This window comes from Anabas testudineus, chromosome 16 (genome assembly GCF_900324465.2).
Source record: "Anabas testudineus chromosome 16, fAnaTes1.2, whole genome shotgun sequence".
NCBI classification, from domain to species: Eukaryota; Metazoa; Chordata; class Actinopteri; order Anabantiformes; family Anabantidae; genus Anabas; species Anabas testudineus.
Window position 1 is genome coordinate 4,884,389 of NC_046625.1, and position 19,311 is coordinate 4,903,699.

The 19,311-nt window shown below is 40.5% G+C and overlaps 1 protein-coding gene across 7 annotated transcripts in view; it reads left to right on the forward strand.

The window, feature by feature from the left end:
• Window positions 1–19,311, forward strand: part of syngap1b (synaptic Ras GTPase activating protein 1b) — a 108,997-nt gene that overhangs the window by 45,187 nt on the left and 44,499 nt on the right. Inside the window, exon 1 of one of the 7 annotated variants that reach the window (XM_026372709.1) lies at window positions 13,986–14,223. The exons of the other annotated variants lie outside the window; for them this stretch is intronic. The gene's annotated coding sequence lies outside the window, so the exon portion shown is untranslated. Of the gene's footprint in view, window positions 1–13,985; window positions 14,224–19,311 lie in introns of those variants that run through there. 7 annotated transcript variants of the gene reach the window in all.

Below are 19,311 nucleotides of genomic sequence, written 5' to 3' on the forward strand. Positions count from 1 at the left end.
AGTGTTAATGAAAGCAAATTATGAAAGTGAAGAGTTGTCACAGTCTTAAGAAACAGGGTCCTCTATTTTATCTACAACATGCTTACAGAATAAAACCAGTGAAGTAATAAGGCAGGCATGAAATTTAAATGCCACTGATCCTGTATCCCATCTGTCAGTGCACCCAACTGTGGGCTGCTAACCTGACAGTAGTCACAGTGTCATGACTTTGAATTTACTTGCACAGTATTTCTGCTTTCATGTAATTACATGAGTGAGTCTTGCAAAAATGACTAGCTTTTTGAACGATTTTGGGTACTTTGCTATAGTTGACCTTTAAATCTGTGACCTTGGTGTGCACTAAAATTATAACAACCAGCAACCAGGACAATTCTTCTCTTATTCCATCACTGGAAAGACCTGCCAAGCTGAATAGAGCCTGCTGACAATCTGTCAGGTTATAGGAACAGTTTTTATGGTTTTACTCTGATTTCAAACAGAAAAACCTGATTTAGGAAAATATTATATGTTTTAGTGCCTTTATTTATTGTTCAACTGTGAAACAAAAATTGGCCATTTCCCAAAGTCAGAACGTGTCTGACACAGACTCGTTCTCCTGTTGTGTCCTGCATGTGTGAAAGAGTAACTCCAGACAATGGTTTCACCTGATTCTCCAGACACTGTCTAGAGTTTGTGTGTGGAAACAGCTTTTGGGTGACAGTTTAAGAACCAACTGAGATTCACTTGGAAAAGTGAAAGTCCCCACACACGCCTCACACTCTCCTAACCTCCCATGAAATTTGAACTTGTGTTTGTGGAGAGATTTGCTGAATCATCTAGCTGTCTTTCCTTTGGAACCGCGAATGAATACAAATAGTTTGCTACACCGCTGTGTTCAGCTTTTGATGGACATAGACACAGAGACCTCCTGCAAACAAGTGCAGCACCTGCTTTATATGTATTGGACATTTTAATGGGTGACATATTTCACTGTAGCTTATGCCAAAATGAGTCATCATCACATTAAAATTATGGCGAAACTTATAAGTTCTTGGAATTTATCTTAAAATATATTTTTGTTTTGCCAAAAACTCAACAGCCTGGCAACTTGACATAAATAGAAAGGTGTCTTTAACTCTTTGAGACTGAAGAGAGAAAATTAAACCAGTTAATGTTGGCCGACTGCATGTAGTGCAAGAAAAAAAACAAGAATTAGCTTCTGTGTTTCTGACAGTGCTCTACTCCTTTTCTCATGAGGTTAACATTTGTGGTTTTGAGGGGAAATGCTTTAACAACCATTGAATGCATTGCCATGTCATTTGATTTAAACATTCATTATCTCCGTCAGAGTAGTTTAATGGTCCTCAGCAAGCAGATTTTCAGTTTCACTATTACTTTGGGTTGTGAGCGAATACCTAAAAATCAGTCAGCATCAGCTCTTTTTTTACAAATAAAATGTTAGCCTAGGTTATAACAGCATTTAACTCAAAGCACCAGACAGAAAACATGACTGAACAACTTCATTACTAGAGATTGAAAGCCTGAAACACACGTACAGTTAAACTGGGTTGCGAGGGCAGAGCTTGACTTTTGGACACTTGCTGAGTTAAGACGAGAGACTCAGGAGGACGCAGGATATCAGTTCTCCTCCCATGCTTGGTGGGTGGCTACAGCTTTGTAGATAAAGTGATTTCAAATTGATCAGACACTAGAAAAACACTAAAGAAGATGACAGATATTTCTACGCTGTAACTTGTCACCACCCAGATGACATTCAGATCCCCTTCTCTTCTTAAATGTTTTTGTCACAGCTGGCATTTTGAGATAATATGGCAGGGGCACTCTTAACACCATGGTTTAAGATTTTTATGTAAAATGATATGTAAATGAAATGATTATATAACATGAAATGTCTTTCTGAGTGATATACACCGTGGGCTGGTGTGATATAACAGACAGCTATATTATCAAACCTTAACAACGTGCACAAAGTGAAAAGTAGCGAGAGAAAGCAAGCAGTGCCGGCCTCGGTTTGAGTGACAGCTGGCCACCGGCACAGCGCACACGAGGGTCTTCAGCTCTCCAACACTGCAGCTATTAGTCAGCTTCAGGTGTGGTAGTCAACACACACACACACACACACACACAAACATAGACACACAGCATCCTGTTGGCTCTCTAGTCTACAGGGACTGCATCTATCTGACATGCTATGATGAGAGGATTTTAAGCCTCTCTGAAAAGTTCACTCACAAAATTCTGCTTTGCTTCAAGGTGTTTGGTTAGAAATCAATTTCTCAGGCTGAATATACTTAGTACCTATCTGCATATCTACTATAAATGTTCCTAGAGTACAGTATGTCTCAGTGGCTTTGGTGCTGAGAGATGCTGACAGTTTCATTTCACTCGCTGATCTTCACAGCAAACCACTGTTGTGAAAGCTCAATGATCAATGAAATACTGATGATCCACACCAGTGGTTCTCAGCCAGGGGTGCTTGTAACCCAGGTGGTATAGCTGCAGTTGCCAGAAGGTATGTAGAAAGATTGTGTGTAGCTGAGATGATCTGAAAAATAGCAATTATGGTCTGGTACAAATATATCCTGTATTGTGTGTTTAGGAGGAAAGTAATAACACAAAAAGCATTACAAACTGGAGTGATCTTTACTTAATGTCACAACAAAGGATAAACTACCATTTACAACTCTAATGGCTGCCCAGGATGTCTCTGACCTGTGTCATTCATTTTTAACACCTGAACACAAAGTAAAATAAAAGAAGTGGTGTTTATGTGTCTGTTCTGTTTCCACTGCTATGAATGTATATGATGGTGATAACATGTTGGAGCTATTGGGAATGAATCCTTCACACTATCCAGGGTTCACATAGCCAATAAATTAACTCTTGTCCAGATCTAGACCAAATTTCAAGTCAATTCGAAACAAAGCGTCTCATCTCACACGTTTTCTGTTCAAAAGTAGCATGTGTATATCAAGGCTGACTGAAAACAGTGGCTAAGCATGAATAAACTAAGAAATACGAGACCATTTTACTAATTTATTTAATTTGCATGTGACTTTGAAGAGTGATAAAACACCACAATGACACCAAACATGTCAGTTTTTTGCAATTTTGTGCAGAGCTCAGTGATAGCCATATCACACTGCCAGCAGAATAATTATAAAATAAAGGGAGTCTGCTTTTTTAGCTATGAAAAATAAAATGTCAGCAAACTCACAACTCGCAACACTTAATGTCAGTGTCTATGGCAGACAGTGATACCCTTGGAGCCAAAATGTGAAGACTTAATTGCACAATGAAGGTGTCACTTGTCTTATTGGCATTAAATGCATTTTGAGTATGTTCTTTTGGCCTTTTTATTAAAGCATAAATGGAAAAATTAGAAATGTCCCTTTAAGACTTTGTGTTGAGTATCCATCCATGCTAATAAATGACCCTCCTGCAGACTCACAGTACCCACACTACTCAGTTCACATTTTCAGCAAAGACCAACAAAACAAATTTCAGTAGCACCACATACTTGTGTTGCAAAGACATTTCAATCAGTAATTCAGCATTGACTTATAACACTATAACATAGCACTGTTGTTGTTTATCTGTGTGTTTGGGAACTCTGACAGCAGCTAGGTCTCTAACACATGCTCATATAAATGCTATTGTCTGTTGCTGTCCACACTCAAAGTGACTTAACAGTGTATAAAAGAATTATTACAATTAGTCCAGGTATGTGCATTTTTGATTTTACCTTGAAAGTGATTTAAAATCTGGCTAGACTGCCTGGTTGTCTGTCTTGTTTGTGTTTCTTTCCTTGTCACACTTCAGTGTAGTGATGTTTCCTTGTTCCCAGATCCGAGTACTGTTTTATCACAACTGATAGAAATGATGGCCTAGAACTTGTAATTCACAAGAACAATTCTCTATTTCCATATGGTGCTGGGCACAGACAGTTTTTCCTACCACTTGGTTGGATAATGCCTTCCAGCTGGCATCAAAAACATCTTTGTCTTTATGACACTTTCAGTCACACTGATGTAGACCTACATCAAAACAGAGACAGACGGACATACCTGTACATATGCCACATCTAACCACATCAACTTATTTGCCAATTTCCCCTGGGGTGGTATAATGGAGATTTGACAGATTAGAATATAAAGTATTCCTCTGGGAAATAACTGTTACATGCACATGTTTAATATGTTTATATTCCCCCAGGACTCAAAATAGTCAGCATCAAACACTCTGCAGCATCACCTCCAGACAAGATGGCAGTCATTTTCTCAGTGCAGTTTTTCTTTTTTTCAATTCTGCTGAGTGCATGTACTCAGTAACACCATGCTTCACACTGACTTACACACATTCACACCTGGCACATGCCCAGTACAGACAGTCTTTTACAATCGGGCAGTTCACAGCACTTCAGGCTGAGTTTTGGGGTTCAGCACATTCAAATCCTCAGTGTGTGTGTATGAGGTTGTTCTGAGGGAAAGATCTAAGGGGAACTGCAGAAAACACTTGTGAATCACTCTGGAGTTTGTACAAACAAACCTGTAGAGTGTTTCAGTTGTTGCTGAGCAGCTCACTATCCTACATATGTCCAACATAGCTTTCAGTGCTGTTTATTCTGTGGTAAAGTAACATTTTGCATGACAACATGCAGCTTGTTTACCTTTTAAATCACAATTCATATACATTAAGTTTTTCATCAGCGACTTAGTTCAGCTTTTTTCAAAATGGAGTTGAATTTTGCTGAAGCAGCTGTGTACCAAATGAGAATGGGAGCTTACATTGATAAGTTTTGGACTAAATTACTTAACTAGAAGAATATTTCCAAAGACTGTCACTAATTACCAGTACAGATTATAATTTGCATTTCTACAATTTCTTAATTAAGTGTAACATGATATTTGCTAAATATATATTAGATTTCTGCAATAGAGCACCAAAAAATATTTTCTTATGCTGAACCTAGACTGAAAACACTTCAGTCAAGTTGCAAGCATGTTTTCATCCAAAAATAAGTAGGCTCTATATGGCATCAGAACAGTAATATAAGGACAGGAAAGAGTATTTTTGCCAAGACTTTAAAACGTTTGTGAAGATATTAATAATAAAACAGTCGATTTCACACACCGTTTAATCTGGATATTTATACCAAGTTTTATGGCGATCCATGGAATAGCTGTTAGGGTATTTCAGTCTAGACTAAAGTGATAGATGAACTGACCGTAACCTTGCCCTCCCTAGAGCCATGGTGGCTAAAATTCAGTCAAGTCTGCCTTCATGTGTGAGTGAAACCACCTTTTATGTTTGATCCAATAAATTGAACTTTTAAAGTGGCCCATTTTCCTTCTCAAGCATAGAAACTACAGCTTTGTTGAAATAAGATGATTGTTAAATCTATGTTTATAGCATGTACTGTAATCCAGACTCCATATAGTTCAAAGCATCAGAGTAACCTTTACCATTCTGCTACCTTCCAGCATAGCTTTCTAACAGCGACAATGTTAGCACTGAGGCGGCACATTAAAATCAAGGTGCAACAACCTTGACAGAGCTGCTGGTAATACATTCTCTTGGCAGAAGAGGAAAAAAAAGTTGAGGAAGTGGTGGGAAAATGGCAAGGATGAAGGTGGGGGAAATGATGACAGCAGCTAAATAACCACTCGCCATTGAGAGAGTTTGTGAATGGAGACCTCAGCACCATCTCTGTAACAGTAAGAGACTTTAAAATGAGATTAATTTGGACCCTTTTCACAGCCAGGCAAGTCGAAGGTGTCGAGATAAGCTCAAAGTGGAATTTCTCTGCTGCCAAGCTTAAGATTGTGTCTAGTGGTCATCTCTTTTTCTCATTTGTAACTTTAATGATGATTAATTTGAAACTAGTTCTGCCATGTTTAATGTTGAAATCTTCGCCTCATCAATCTCTATAACACCATAAAACCCTGTACAGCATCTCAAACATGCCCTTAGCTTGATCTAATTTTAGTTATTAATTAATTTATTGTCTTGATAATGAAAACCATTATGTTAGTCTGTCACCAAAGGAAACTTTGTTTTAATTACACTGCATTAAAGTGATACAATAGAATAAATAATTGCACAGCTCAAAACTTCACTGAGGGACTGTGATGAGGGAGTTTTAAATTTAGTAAGCTGTTGTTCAAAAGACAGACAGCGATGGGGGAGGTTACTGGAATTTGAAGTGAAATCACTCTGATAAACACACTGACACATGCAGCACATCTGCAGATGTATTTTGGAGTAGGAGGACTGGCTTCAGTGGAAGGTTCATACTAAGACTTGATGAAAATTATCTTTGTCAAATGCAAATGGTCAAAATTAAGTCTGACTGGTGTTAATTTGTTGTTTAGTTGACTATTAGGTTTTCATGTATCTTGTTTTTGTTGTTAATCATTTCTCTCACATCAGTTTCACACTGAGGCATCATGCCCTGTGGGTAAAACATGGGGGAAATAAAGACAAGCCGCATCACAGCTTTCATGTTCAGTTCACATTTTATACTTTCCTCACAAATTAACTTCTCAGGTAAAAATAGGAATAGGAATAAAAATATGCACGAGGAGAAGAGAGCACTGTGGCCTGCTTCTTGTTTAGACAGACTTACATTGCTTTTATGTAGACTCACGGGTCTGTACCTTGCTTTAGGTGTTCCCTTTGAACTCAAAATGTATTGATCGCTTACCTTATCAAACCCCTGCAGATGAATTATAAGAATTCTGCAAAAAAAGTTGTTTATCACAGTTTTTAGAAAACACTAAGTGATGCAGGTAGCACCTTCAGATTAATCACCTTGTGCATTTGTGAGCTAAACCATCCCTGTGATGTCTCTTATCACACTGTTAATGCTCAAAATGAGGAGACTACAAGGTGATGTTGGACTTTAACTGCCCTATGGAACGTTGCTTAACTTTGCATATTGAACAGACCAGCTATAAGTCAATACCCAGGCAGTCTTCCAGAGTAACTACTAATCCTCAAGTAGGGAAATGCAGCAAATTCTTGGGTAAAAAGGAAGAACTGCATCCCAAAAAGAGAAGGGGTTAGTAGAGTTTGCAAGATTACGTTACGTTTAAGTTAAACTCCTATAAATACAATTTCAAGGTACCAGATCTTTATAGATAAAAAATGTGCTTTCATTGTAACCCCAAATCCAGTGTAACTCAAAAGATAGAATAATTACCGTATTCCACAACTGTATGTCAGAGGTATTCTTTGATTGATTTAAAAATAGAGTTGAGCATTATGACAGAGAATTCATCTAAGAAAAAGGAGTGAAAATAAAACAAGAGTCATTCTGTGGCTGCCATAGAACAAATTAAAAATAAGAAAAGTCTGTGGAATGATAAAATCTGCAGCCTTGTACAATGCTCGCACAAATCCAATTGTATCTCAATGACAAATATCTCAAGAACTCCCCATCCCTTTGCACCTACTGGTGTGTGATATTAGTCTGCATCTCCATTTCACTCTCTTCCCTAGTGATCTGTGTGTAAGTGTGTGTTAGTAGGGCTTTGTGGCTGTTTGTGGCACCATTAGGTTTTTCAGTTTATACCCAGCAGCCTTTTAATTGAATATCTGTACAGAGCAGTGTAATGCAGCCTGGGAAGAGAAAGACAGGAGGTGTGGTGAAGGACGGAGGAGCTAGGGAAAGAAGAAAATGATAGAGAGAGAGAGAAGGAATGAGTGTGGTGAGATAGGGAGTGAGAGAGGGAGAGAGGAGGGTGGTGTTGTCAGGCCAACACCAGCTCTGTGTCTCACTGCCACCTCAAGGCTCTGTGCTTTTCTATGCTGATGCATACAGTGTTTTTCACCCTGGAGTAAGATGTGTGTGTGTGTGTGTGTGTGTGTGTGTGTGTGTGTGTGTGTGTGTGTGTGTGTGTGTGTGTGTGTGTGTGTGTGTGTGTGTGTGTGTGTTAGTACAGCCTCACTCCATTACACAGAAAATGAAGTTTAGTGCTCATTCCTGCAAGTATCTCTCCAAGTGTGCCTGCAATATGTATGAACTGCATGATATAAAATATTTCATATGCTATTTATGTTTTCATTTTGTTCCTGACACTGTTGGAGTTTCAATGAAACTCGTGTGGCAAAAATAAAGAGGCACCACAGTCTGAGCCATAGTGCAGTAAATCCAGCACAGCGTTCCTACAAGTGGTTCTTTTTTTCAATACATATATGTGTGTAGGTGGATGTGACAAAACCAGCAATATGTTCATGTTGTTCTGACTGTTTAACATAATGTATGTCAGTGAAATTGTGCATGTGTGTATATCGATACACATCGCATGTCTTGCTCGCCACCTTGTGATGAATGTTCTTAGTGAGGTATCATGAAAAGAATAAGCATCACGTGAATTGCAATGTCATTAGGCATGAAATTTAAGTGTGTGGTTGATGCAAAGGTGCTCATCTGTTTACCATCAGAACAACAGACTTTTGTGGAGTATTAATATGATGCATAAATAAAGTAAAGTAATCCTGTTTGGCTTGGTTGCCAGTGGTTAGGTTGCAGGATAAAGGAAAATGGATAACAGTCAGCCCGGGGAACAAGATGTTGTCAACGTGGCACATAATGTCCAAAATGCACCGCTGTGTTTGTGTGATTGCAGCCATGATGCCTGCCCAGTAATTCATTTTAGATCATGCTCTCTCACTTAAGAAGATTGCTGCCCACAAGGATGTACCTGAGGAACAACTTGGCATTGTTGGAGTTGATAGTCACCTCTTCATATCCTTCCACATCCACTTGCACAGCAGAAATTGGCAAGATTTTGATGATTCACAAATGACTTTGCTATAACTGAAGAGTAGAAAACCAGAGCTGCAGAGATGTGTGGGTGGTTGGTGCACCATTGGCAGGTGGCAGTATTTTAAAGGTTAAAAATGTGGGCTTGTATTTGGAAAAGCTCTGATTTTAATCTGCAGAATGACGGTGGAAAAATATGAAATGCAGGGCAAAATAATGAAAAACAGTGGCTGTCGTTGATGTGATCCAGAAGATGTCATCAAACCTAAAACTATTCCAGTTGTAGTAAAACATTAGTCTTATTGTGGTGAAGGAGGAACACAGCTCATCTAATGTGTTCGCCAATAAGTTCCTATTGTTTCTGATTTTTTTACAGATTCATCCCACATTAGAGACCCTGCTGCCACCTTATTTTACCCATTTTGTTTTTTAATTTTCAAGAAATTACGTTACAGTCGTTGATGGCATAACTGTACTTTCTGGCATGGCAATCTTAAGGTGATGGTGTTAGCACAGCCGTAGCTGGATAACAAAAAAAACCCATCTGTACTTGACAACCCATCCCACTCTGCTGTGGTCATTGTCATCCCGTCTTGGCATAAGGCCCAGCCAGGTGGCAGTGTGCACGTTGAGTTCTATCCTCCTTGTTCAATCATCCATCATCCCGTCACAGACTACAAGTTTCTCTGTGGTGGTTCTTACAGTGCAACATCCAGCCCCCTCCCAGCTCACCATTCTCTCCACCAGCTCTTCAGGAGTGTAGCTGTCACAGTGTGTTTCCTGTTACAACTCTTCTGGTTCCTTCCTCTGCTGTCAGCCCAAACCTCCCCTTATCTATCTGTTGAAGACATGGAAGCTGACACAAGCTGGTGTCTGCTCTGCAGTGGTTCCCATGGAAGTGGGGCTGATGGCACTTGGTCAACTTTAGACTGACAGGGAGGACGAGGGGGAAATCTGGTAGACATGGGTGTGAAATCGTTTTCATCAGGAGTCATATGACCTGTTCCTTTGTTCTCTAATCAGACTAGTGGTTTCCTCCTATTGTCAGACTTTCTGCTAAGCTACGGTAAGCTAATCTAACCAGCCCACAGCCCTGTAGCCTTATATTTGCCAAAGACAATCAATGCTCTCATCTAACTCTTGACAATAAAATGTCAAAAGACTGTATTTCCTTAAATGTGAAACTGTTGATTGGGTACGCCATAGTGTGCCTTTAACCTTTACTTAACTACATATTTCCTCACAACACTATTGTCTATATGCAATAAAAAAGGTAATTTTATATCCAGAATCTTAGTTCTGTGTTACAAAAGCAGCTTGCAAATACTGCTCACATGCAGATCACAAGTTGTGGCACCATCACGTTTCCAATTTATGTAAGGTTGTTTGTTCGGATCAAGGAAATCGGTGGAAATTAGCCTAATGTTGCAAATCGCACTTTGCATGTTTTTAAAATTAGATAAAACTGGCTCCTAGAGGCCCAAAAACTGTACAGTCTTCCTACTTAAGTAGTGAAATACAGCAGCACGAACCAGACTTGAACCCACAACCTCACGCATGCATTCAAAGCTACAAGCTCTGTAAGTGCTTTAACACAGTATGATTAATTCTTTATGAGACTGATTGACTGCCTGATTTGCTTACATATGGATTACATGAGTATGAATTTGTTCATGTACTGGAGCTGGATGAGCTTCCAAATTAAATATTGGTTTTAAGCACATGTAGCAACTGAAAAGTGCCAGAAACGGGTACGTATGTGAGAGAGAAGGCTGCAGAGACTCACGTAGCAACGCAGCATAAGAAGAAGGAGAAGCGTTGGATGAGAGGAGAGGAAAAGATTACTACCGTAGTACATCAGGCTTAGCTTCACATCCTTAATGGTAACCATGGAAATAATTATAGAGCAGACAGACAGTGTTACAGAGAGAGTGAGAGCTACAGAGGAAGAGAGAAAGGAAGGGAGAGAAAAAGACAAGGGGAGAGGAGGAGAGAAAGAAAACCATGGGGGGTAAAGTAGCTGAAATGTTTGTTGGAATTCTTAAACCCTGTCTCTGTGGTTTCTGGTGATGGGGAAGTATTTGAAGATGGCACAAGCAGGGATGTGGCTTAAAGCAAACCCATGTAAAGTCAGATTAACCACCCTCTGATACAGTAGCTGCGGAATAGTCTTACGTTACACAAAGATACATCATATCTGAGGTGTAAAGAAAAGCATGAATGATATCCAGCACCTACATGGAGGGCGTGTTATTTTTATCCACATCTAGCTCACTAGTGGTGAGGGACCGAGTTGCAGTTAGTACAGCAACAGTACGGTGTCATAGTACAGTGGTTAAAAAGTTGCTTCAAACCCACAGTTGTCATGGAAACAGATCTAAGATACCCTTTACCCCTGTGAAAGTGCAGATTGCTCATTGCTGAAAGCACTGTAATCTTAACATTTCATTTTGATTGGTCATGATTTACCTGTGGGACAGGTGGTGCTCTGAGCTCTGCATGTTTTTCTAAAGTAATCGGAGGCGTCCCTCTCAACGTTCATTTAATAATTATACTGTGGTCAATAATACTGAATGCACTACATGTACATTACAGCAGCAGACGCGTCACACGACAGATGAAGGATTTCCATATGTATTTGCCGTCAGACGCTCGAACAACTTGTTGCCATGAAGCCAGTGCGTTGCTATGCGTTGAGTATCGCTTTGGACTTGAGTGGCAGACAGGCATGCTGACACTGCAAGCACTCTTGCTAATCTCGTCACTGCGTGACAATAAGCATGATCATCATCACAGTACACTGCATTTGTTATATGCTATTTCCAGCTGATCGACAGGGGGCACGTTGGTGAGTGACCTAAGTAACAAAGTTCTTTAATCCTACACCTAAACAGCTCCACAGCCGGTTTTGTGGATGTACTGTATATTGTGTGAGTAATAACATGCTTGCATTCCTCCCACACATTTGCTCCTGGCTCTGAACTTAACACTTTGCTGTGTGTGCATGTCAGCAGAAGGTGAAGGGGAAATAGGAAGGAGTGAGTGGCATATAAAAAGACTGGAGAAACAAGTGATGAGGGCTTCTTGCAAGGCTTAAAATCACTCCAGGTCCCAGCAGGGATCCATCCAGCCCCACCCCTTCTAAACATCTCTCTCTCTTTTCATCTCTCTCTCTCTCTTTCTCTCTACTACTGGAAATACACAGAGAGAGAGAGAGGGAGGGAGAGAAAGATTGAAGCGCAGGGCATCAGTGCACTGCTGCTCCCTCCCTAAACTGTACTGCCGTCCACCTGTGCAGGATAAGCTCCATCCAGGCAGCAGAGAGAAGACACTACAACATCCATTTCTTGCCAGACGGATTACTTGAGGATGAACCACCGTTTGGTGGGAAGAAAGACGGGGGACTAAGTTGCCATTATCGCCTCGTTTTTCTTTTTTTTTTATTCTTGTGCTGCCTGTCAGCTGCTGGCACACGTTCAGTTTTTGGGCATTGCAGTTTTAGTCTACTTTATTTCGTGGCGTTTGCTTCTTCCCTCCGTGCCCACTCCACCGGCTCACTTCTCTTTTTCCTCTACCGTCTGCTTTTTTGGTGTTTGTCCATATATTTCCGCCTGCGTGGGAAATTATGACTCCGATTTAATTTCTCCTGCTTGCGCACCCGCTGCCCCGTTGGAGGAGTCCTGTCAGGGGGGGGAAAGGCGCAGCAGAGAGCAGAGAGGAGCGCGTCGCGCTGTGCGTTGGCGCACATTCAGGGAGGCGGATCTATAGCGCGCCACGGCACCACACCACGCACACATGGACACAGGCACCACACGCACGCATGCACGTGCACGCACATGGATGCACCTTCGGGCACTTGTCCCTCTGCGTGCATGCATAGCTTTTGATTGCAATTAATCACCATCAGTGTTCTCCCGAGTCCAAAGCAGAGCCGTCTTTACCTTTCACCTATTCATTCTTGGCAAGTTGATTTTTGACATGCACCAGGCGGACACCCACTAAGGAAACCATCGCAGAAACATTCCCATCTAAAAGATGAGAGAAATTGGCCTCAGCGGATCTTCCGTCGGTCACCGGGATTGCGAGTGCAGGGTCGGGGCGGAGGGCACCGGGGAGAGAGGACAGGCAGAGGCGGGGAGGGGGAGCTCTCAGCCGGACTGCCCGCCACGGATCAGCCGCTGCTGCCGGTGCTCGAGAAGCAGACTGCTGCTGCCGGGGGGAGGCGGGGGGAAGATGAACAGTGCCTCGGTGTGAAATTATAACACAGCTGGCCTTGGGAGTGCTTGTTTTCTGTCGTTACACCGCTCACTAATTAGTCTGAGGATGCAAGATAACAAACTGTGGCCTACTTAATAACTGTCATCCCGTACTCTTTTCAATTTGGCACTTTTGGGTCACCTCAAAGGTAAATTCAGCACTTTGGAGAAGTAAAGGCCTGCACTTGCGAATTTACCTGTGCAGTGGCCTTTGGAAGGACGTCCTCCCACCTACATGCCACTTACATCAGTGTAACTCTGTGGTGGCGTTTTGTTTTGGTTTTTTCTTAATAACCTAACGTGTTTGTAGTTGTCGAGTCAGATTTACCCGAGAGAAAAATCCTAATATTCTCTCATCTTTATGTAAGAAGCTATAGTGTGTCTGTGGTGCTCAGTAGTGAGTTTATGGTCACCAAATTGCACTTTTATCTCTTAAATATTACTAGGCTATTTCTTTAGAATATTATATATATACATAGTTTATAGTTTTCAGTGATATTTGTATTGTACTCAAATTTACTATAAGATCACTATAGTTCTTTTATATACCCTTAATAAGATATATCCAGATACCTTGAAGGAGCCCTGTTTCCAGGTGCCTTGGTTGTGGAGGCCGATTTATCATTTATTCATATAACTATTTGTCTATGAAATATTTAAAGGTCACAGATTGATCCATTTGCAACATAGATGTGTTTTGCTGTATTGGGCTTTTGTAGTGCTATCGATTTCACTGGCTTTGCTTTAGTTTGATTCCTCTTTTTTTTCTATAGGCTGATTTAAGTGCTGATTATTTGAGCAATACTTCTCTGTCTGGAACTTGAACACGGCCTTATAAACCCACCAGAGGATGGTCACCTGCTTGTCAGACAGTCAGACAAGCACGCAAGTGTTATGACACTTGCTGGCAGGTGCTGTTTGCAGATACACCAACACGCTCAGTTATTTATAGACGTTAATGTCACTGTGTGCTTTTGGAGTATCGATTCAGAAGTGTCAATGCTCGATGGAATGTAACGCAAACTACAAAGCTGCTGCGGTTTCAAACTGATCCCGAGACTCAGTGGAATACAGTCAGTGAATGCAACTCCAGTCTTAGCTGGAATCAGCTCACTGTGGGGTCACATAGACTGGAAACGAAGAGACACTGTCTCTTGAAGTCTGGACACAAAGCACAACAAGCCCCACCTGATCTAGGTAGGACATACATTTTCTTATTTGACTTCTGCTCCCCTGAAAATCTATGTACTGTATTAATAAATATTTAAATGAGATTATATTGATGTTTAAAACTTAGTGTGCCTCTCAGACCAGTTCTCCTGTTTTGTGAGTGGGCGTATCACAGATATTACAGATGCCCAGTATCTAATTTTGGGAACCAATTCTTACTTTTAGATAAGGCATAAAACATTCTCTAAGGATTTTGTAAATGTACTCTGAATCTCCACCCCATCGCTTGTGCAATGACATCACATTTCTCTGAATGTTTTTGTGAGTTTGTCATCAAGCTCAAGCACATATAATCCAGCACCTCGCACCGGCTGCTTCCTCACATGCATGTAATAGTCATGCAAAGACTCTCCATATTAAAAGACATTTACATTTTTCCTTTACTGTACAGCTTATTCAGTATTTCTCTGTGTTAAGCAACTCTTAACCAAATGTAAGAGCTCAATAAAAGACTTAAATATGCTTTTAGTATTACTGAGCAGGTTGGTGAGTAACAGCACCGTTTGGCTTTCAGGGTTTAATTGTCTCGTGGCTCCTGTTTTGCACTGTACAGAAAATAATGTGCCATGACAAGCATCAGCCTGCTAAATCAGATGAGACTGTACTGTCACATCACTACCAATGTGATGCTCAAGCTTGATCCAAAATTAGACCTTGGGTTTCTTTGTATTTAAGCTGCAGTGGGTGTGTTTGCAAAGAAGCACAAGCTCACTCACTCCCTCCCCTCCACTTCCCACTAAGGTAAAAGCAATCAGCAGGTAGTTGACTGACAGCTCACAATGAAGCTCTCCTGCCTATAAGTTTAAATCAAAGAGACAACAGATGCCAGAGAAGCAGAGAATTGGTGCTATCAATATTACCAATATTCTGACATTGTGTTACTTATTTCTCTTAACCTGGCAATACAATTACTTTCTCCCCATTTCAAACAAAATGTCAAGTTCTACCTATGACAGCGTCAGAAAATTAACAAGAAAATATGCTGAGCTGCGGCGTCACACAAACACACAGAGAAAGACACAGCAAAGGCAGAAAAAAATAACAATTTGTTTTTCTACTACAGGCGAGTGGATTCTGAAAGTCTAAAAACACATTTTGCCAGGCAGATCGGCTTTGACAATACAAAGGATTGTCCAGAATTTTGGTCGTCAGCCAACTTGGCTCGTACTGTTCGTGTAGAGAAGAGAAACTTGTGATCAGCAGTCAAAGTGTTTCAGGATTGGCTTGTTGGCTGACGCTTCTTTCTCACTCAATCAGTCATTTTTTTCCAGTTCCCACTTATAGTAATGTTTTAACCATTTAACTGCACTTTTGACTATTTGATTTCATACTTTTCACACCAGGGATGATTGGACTTCTTTATGTAATAGTGATTTATTTCTGTGTTAAACCAGCTTTCCGACTGGTCAGCTTGCATATTGCTACGTTTTCAGTTACTGCTGAAATTATTAGATAATCAGCAGAAATCATTGAACCTTAATTTAGTATTCAATTTCCATAATGTCAGGGCACTTACAGATGTTGAACTTTATTCAACAGTTCCATGAGTTTTTTGATTTTCTAGTTTTCTCTGTTAACTAAATTCTGCAGCCCACTTCATTCTACCTTTGGAAGTCAGTGCTTTTATTTCATGGTAGATGGAGCAAGGGCCCTGTGCAGGCCTGGTGAGTGCCTCTCAGTTGTTTTATTGGAAGAACTCCTTTGTCTCCTACTATGGGACAGGCAGTGCTAATCAGATCACTGTAATCAGTCATCTACATACTGAAACTGTGTTATGACACAAAACTGTAAGGTTTGGCCTCGCCTGCTTTCTTCTTCTCCAGCAGCCCTCCTGTGTGCTGCTGGAGACGGGAGCACTACTGTGCTGGAGAGTAACAACACGGACTAAAGTGGGGCTCGTACAAGCACACGCTCACGCTCAGAGGAGCTCATGCACAGTCCTCTGTATGTTCTAGCCCTTAGTCTTCTCTGTCCTCTGTTAACCCCCTGATAGATCGCCTCTTCTGTCGAGTTGTAAGCTTTAACCCACAGTGGTTTAGAGCTTTTCTGAAATGTTTGTCAAAGGCATCTAAAAACAGAATGATTAAATTAGAATTTATGTTCTTAACCAACCAAATTCAGTCCTTAACCAGACATATGGATTGAACCACATAACATAGTGTGCCTCTGAGAAAGGCAAATGTCAACAGGATGCTTAATGATGTTTTCATACTGATGATGGAAATGAACGACGAGCAGATCCCTGTCTGATAAACACCCACATCTTTCAAGCTCCACACCTACAGGTTGTAACACTGGCTCTTTGTTATAAAATTTGAATCTCAAACAGAAACTTGCATGTTTTTTTTTTTCAGACTTCAGAAATCTGCTCCAGAGACGCGGAAGACATTTTAAAACTGAGTGGTTCTCCTCATGACAAGTAAACAGAAGTCAGTGTAGTGCACTTGTCACTTGTCAAACAAAAAAGACAAATAATTGGGTGTTTTCAGTTTTTCTCAGTTTGTCAGTGAAGTGTGTATCTTTTGCTTGGGGGGCTATTGGTTGTAAAAACTATAAATTTTAAGCTTCAAGTCATTTTGGCATTTAAAAATCTTCACACACATTTTTTGACCATTTCTTGACTCAATGCGTTGCAAAAAGTATTGACACGCTGATTGCAGCACCGTCAAAGCCCTTCACCTCAGTGACACAAGACAAGTTTAGATAAATATTTCCACGGGAATATAAATATGTTCCGTGTTTGTAGCACAAACCTCTTTCTGTGCAAGAACCCTGCTCTACATCCTGGGCTCTGCACCATTTATACATTAACTTATGTAATGAGAATCCCACATGTAGCCATTGCATTGTACTCAGGAGAGACTGTCTTGAATTTGTAGTCACAGTTCATGGATCAAAAGCAAACAGGGAGCCAACCAGCATTCTATCATAACAAAAGCAAACATACAAAAAGCCCTGAGCGTTTCAGCGCTATTAAGACACCCACTCCCTCTCCAGCCTCCATCTCTACCTCTTGTGCTGCCTCCCTCTCTCCATCCTACTCCCCCTTCCTCAGTGCAACTCCCTCCTCTTCCTCCCTCTCTATTTACCGCTCCCCCAGATGAATTTCCTCCATTTCACTCTCTTATGCAGCTCTGTCTTTCTGTCATCCTGTCTTTGGTCCATATACTCTTGCTCTTGCACTGTCCCCTCCTACACCTACACGAACACGTACCCACCCACCTCCACACATACTGTGTTCCTTTTTTTTTGATCAACCTCTTACTCATGTGTGTCTACATCCCCTCCTCCCACTCTTTTAACTCTGTCTCTCTCTCAGTTCTCTCAGAGGGTCTAAGCTGGAAGCGATTGCCACCCACACATTCCCTCTTCAGCTTTCAGCTTGACATCAGATTTACATTCACAATGAACAAGCACAGCATTTCACATGTTGCCTAGCACATGGCTACACACAGAGACATGTGAACACGCAACCTGGTTGTTAGCACACGTGAAAAAACGGTAGCACTGTATATGTATGGTTTTGTTTTCTGTGTGTACATGCTGATCCAATATAAAGGTGATTAGTCAATGCATCAAATACACTATGGACAGATTAGTACTTGACAGCTGACAACAGTTAATCATTTGTCATTTTTAAGGAGTGAAACAAAACTTTCATCTGCATTTACTGCTCTTCTGCATTTTGTTTGATTGTAAATAATCTGCGTTGATTGAGAAAATCAAGACATTTAAGGAGAGCTTAGGCTGTTTGTCACTATTTACTGACAAGTTAATTGGAAAATAAGACATTAATCAATAATTAAATGTATCATTAGTTGCACCCCTACATTCATTATGTGTATATTTCTTATTGCACTTGCAGACTTGACATTAAAAAGTGAGCATTAAAGAAAGCAATTGTGCAGTTACTGTACAGCAGGGAGATCATTTGCTTATTTAGCATTAGGAAGCAGCTTGTGTGGCGCTGTCAAAGATTCAGAAATCTACCTACCTACCTACCTTCACACCTTCAGGCTCACACAATAGCACAGAGTGAGTTATGTGCTATATCATAGCTACTGTAACAATAACTGATCCATCTGCCCAGCACTTCTGTGCAGTATATTAGCTATTTGTCATTAACCTGAGTGTGATGAGAAGACTCGGGAAAGTCGCCATATTGTTCAACAACTAACTCCTTTTTTGTTTTGCTAGGCTCATTTATTGACTCCAATGAGAAGCAAACTAGCTGTTTCCCCCTTTGTCTAGTCTGGATATGGCCTTATATCAGCTGTTGTGATGCTAAAGAAGTTCTGAATTTGTCGCCTCTAACTTTTCTTTATCTCACTGTGTTTTACTGTTACATTTAATCAGGAATCAAAATAGTATTTAATGTGATTATTTGGATATTTGGATCACCTCTTTCCCCAGTTGCCTCTATTATTGCCGTGATCATTCACAGTCATGAATTCTGGGGTTGTGATTATACAACTATAACTGAAGAGAGTTGTTTAGCTGCTGTTAGCTTTTTGCCAGGACAGAATCATGATATATACCTTTAATACTAGGTGCAAATGGTACAAGATTTGCTAACATGCTTTATTGGATATCACTAATCAACTCTATAATGGGGCTTTCAAAAAGAACAACATTTGACATGGTGATAGTCAGAGTAACCAACTTGCACAATATTAATTTAGCACATGGGCCATTTATTAATCAACAAAACAAAACAGACAAGCCTATCTACCTTCAGCATGACCTCAGCCAGAATGAATCCCAAGCTCCCTGCCTTTATTTTATCAAGTTGGCCTTTACATCATCTTTAAACAATAGTTACATAATTGTGTTTTATAATAGGTACAGTGATGGAATCAAGGTCTCCAGATGTGTTTGCTCTTTCCTTTTCAGTGCTGCTCATAATCAAACTCTTTAGCACATCATGTCAGTCATTAACAGTGATCTCAAGACTAATGAAGCGTTTAAATCATTTACTGTGATCTATCAGGTATCTTCGTGGCTTCTTAACTTGTTCTATCCCTGTGTGTGTGTGTAGGCTGGTGTGTGTGCTGC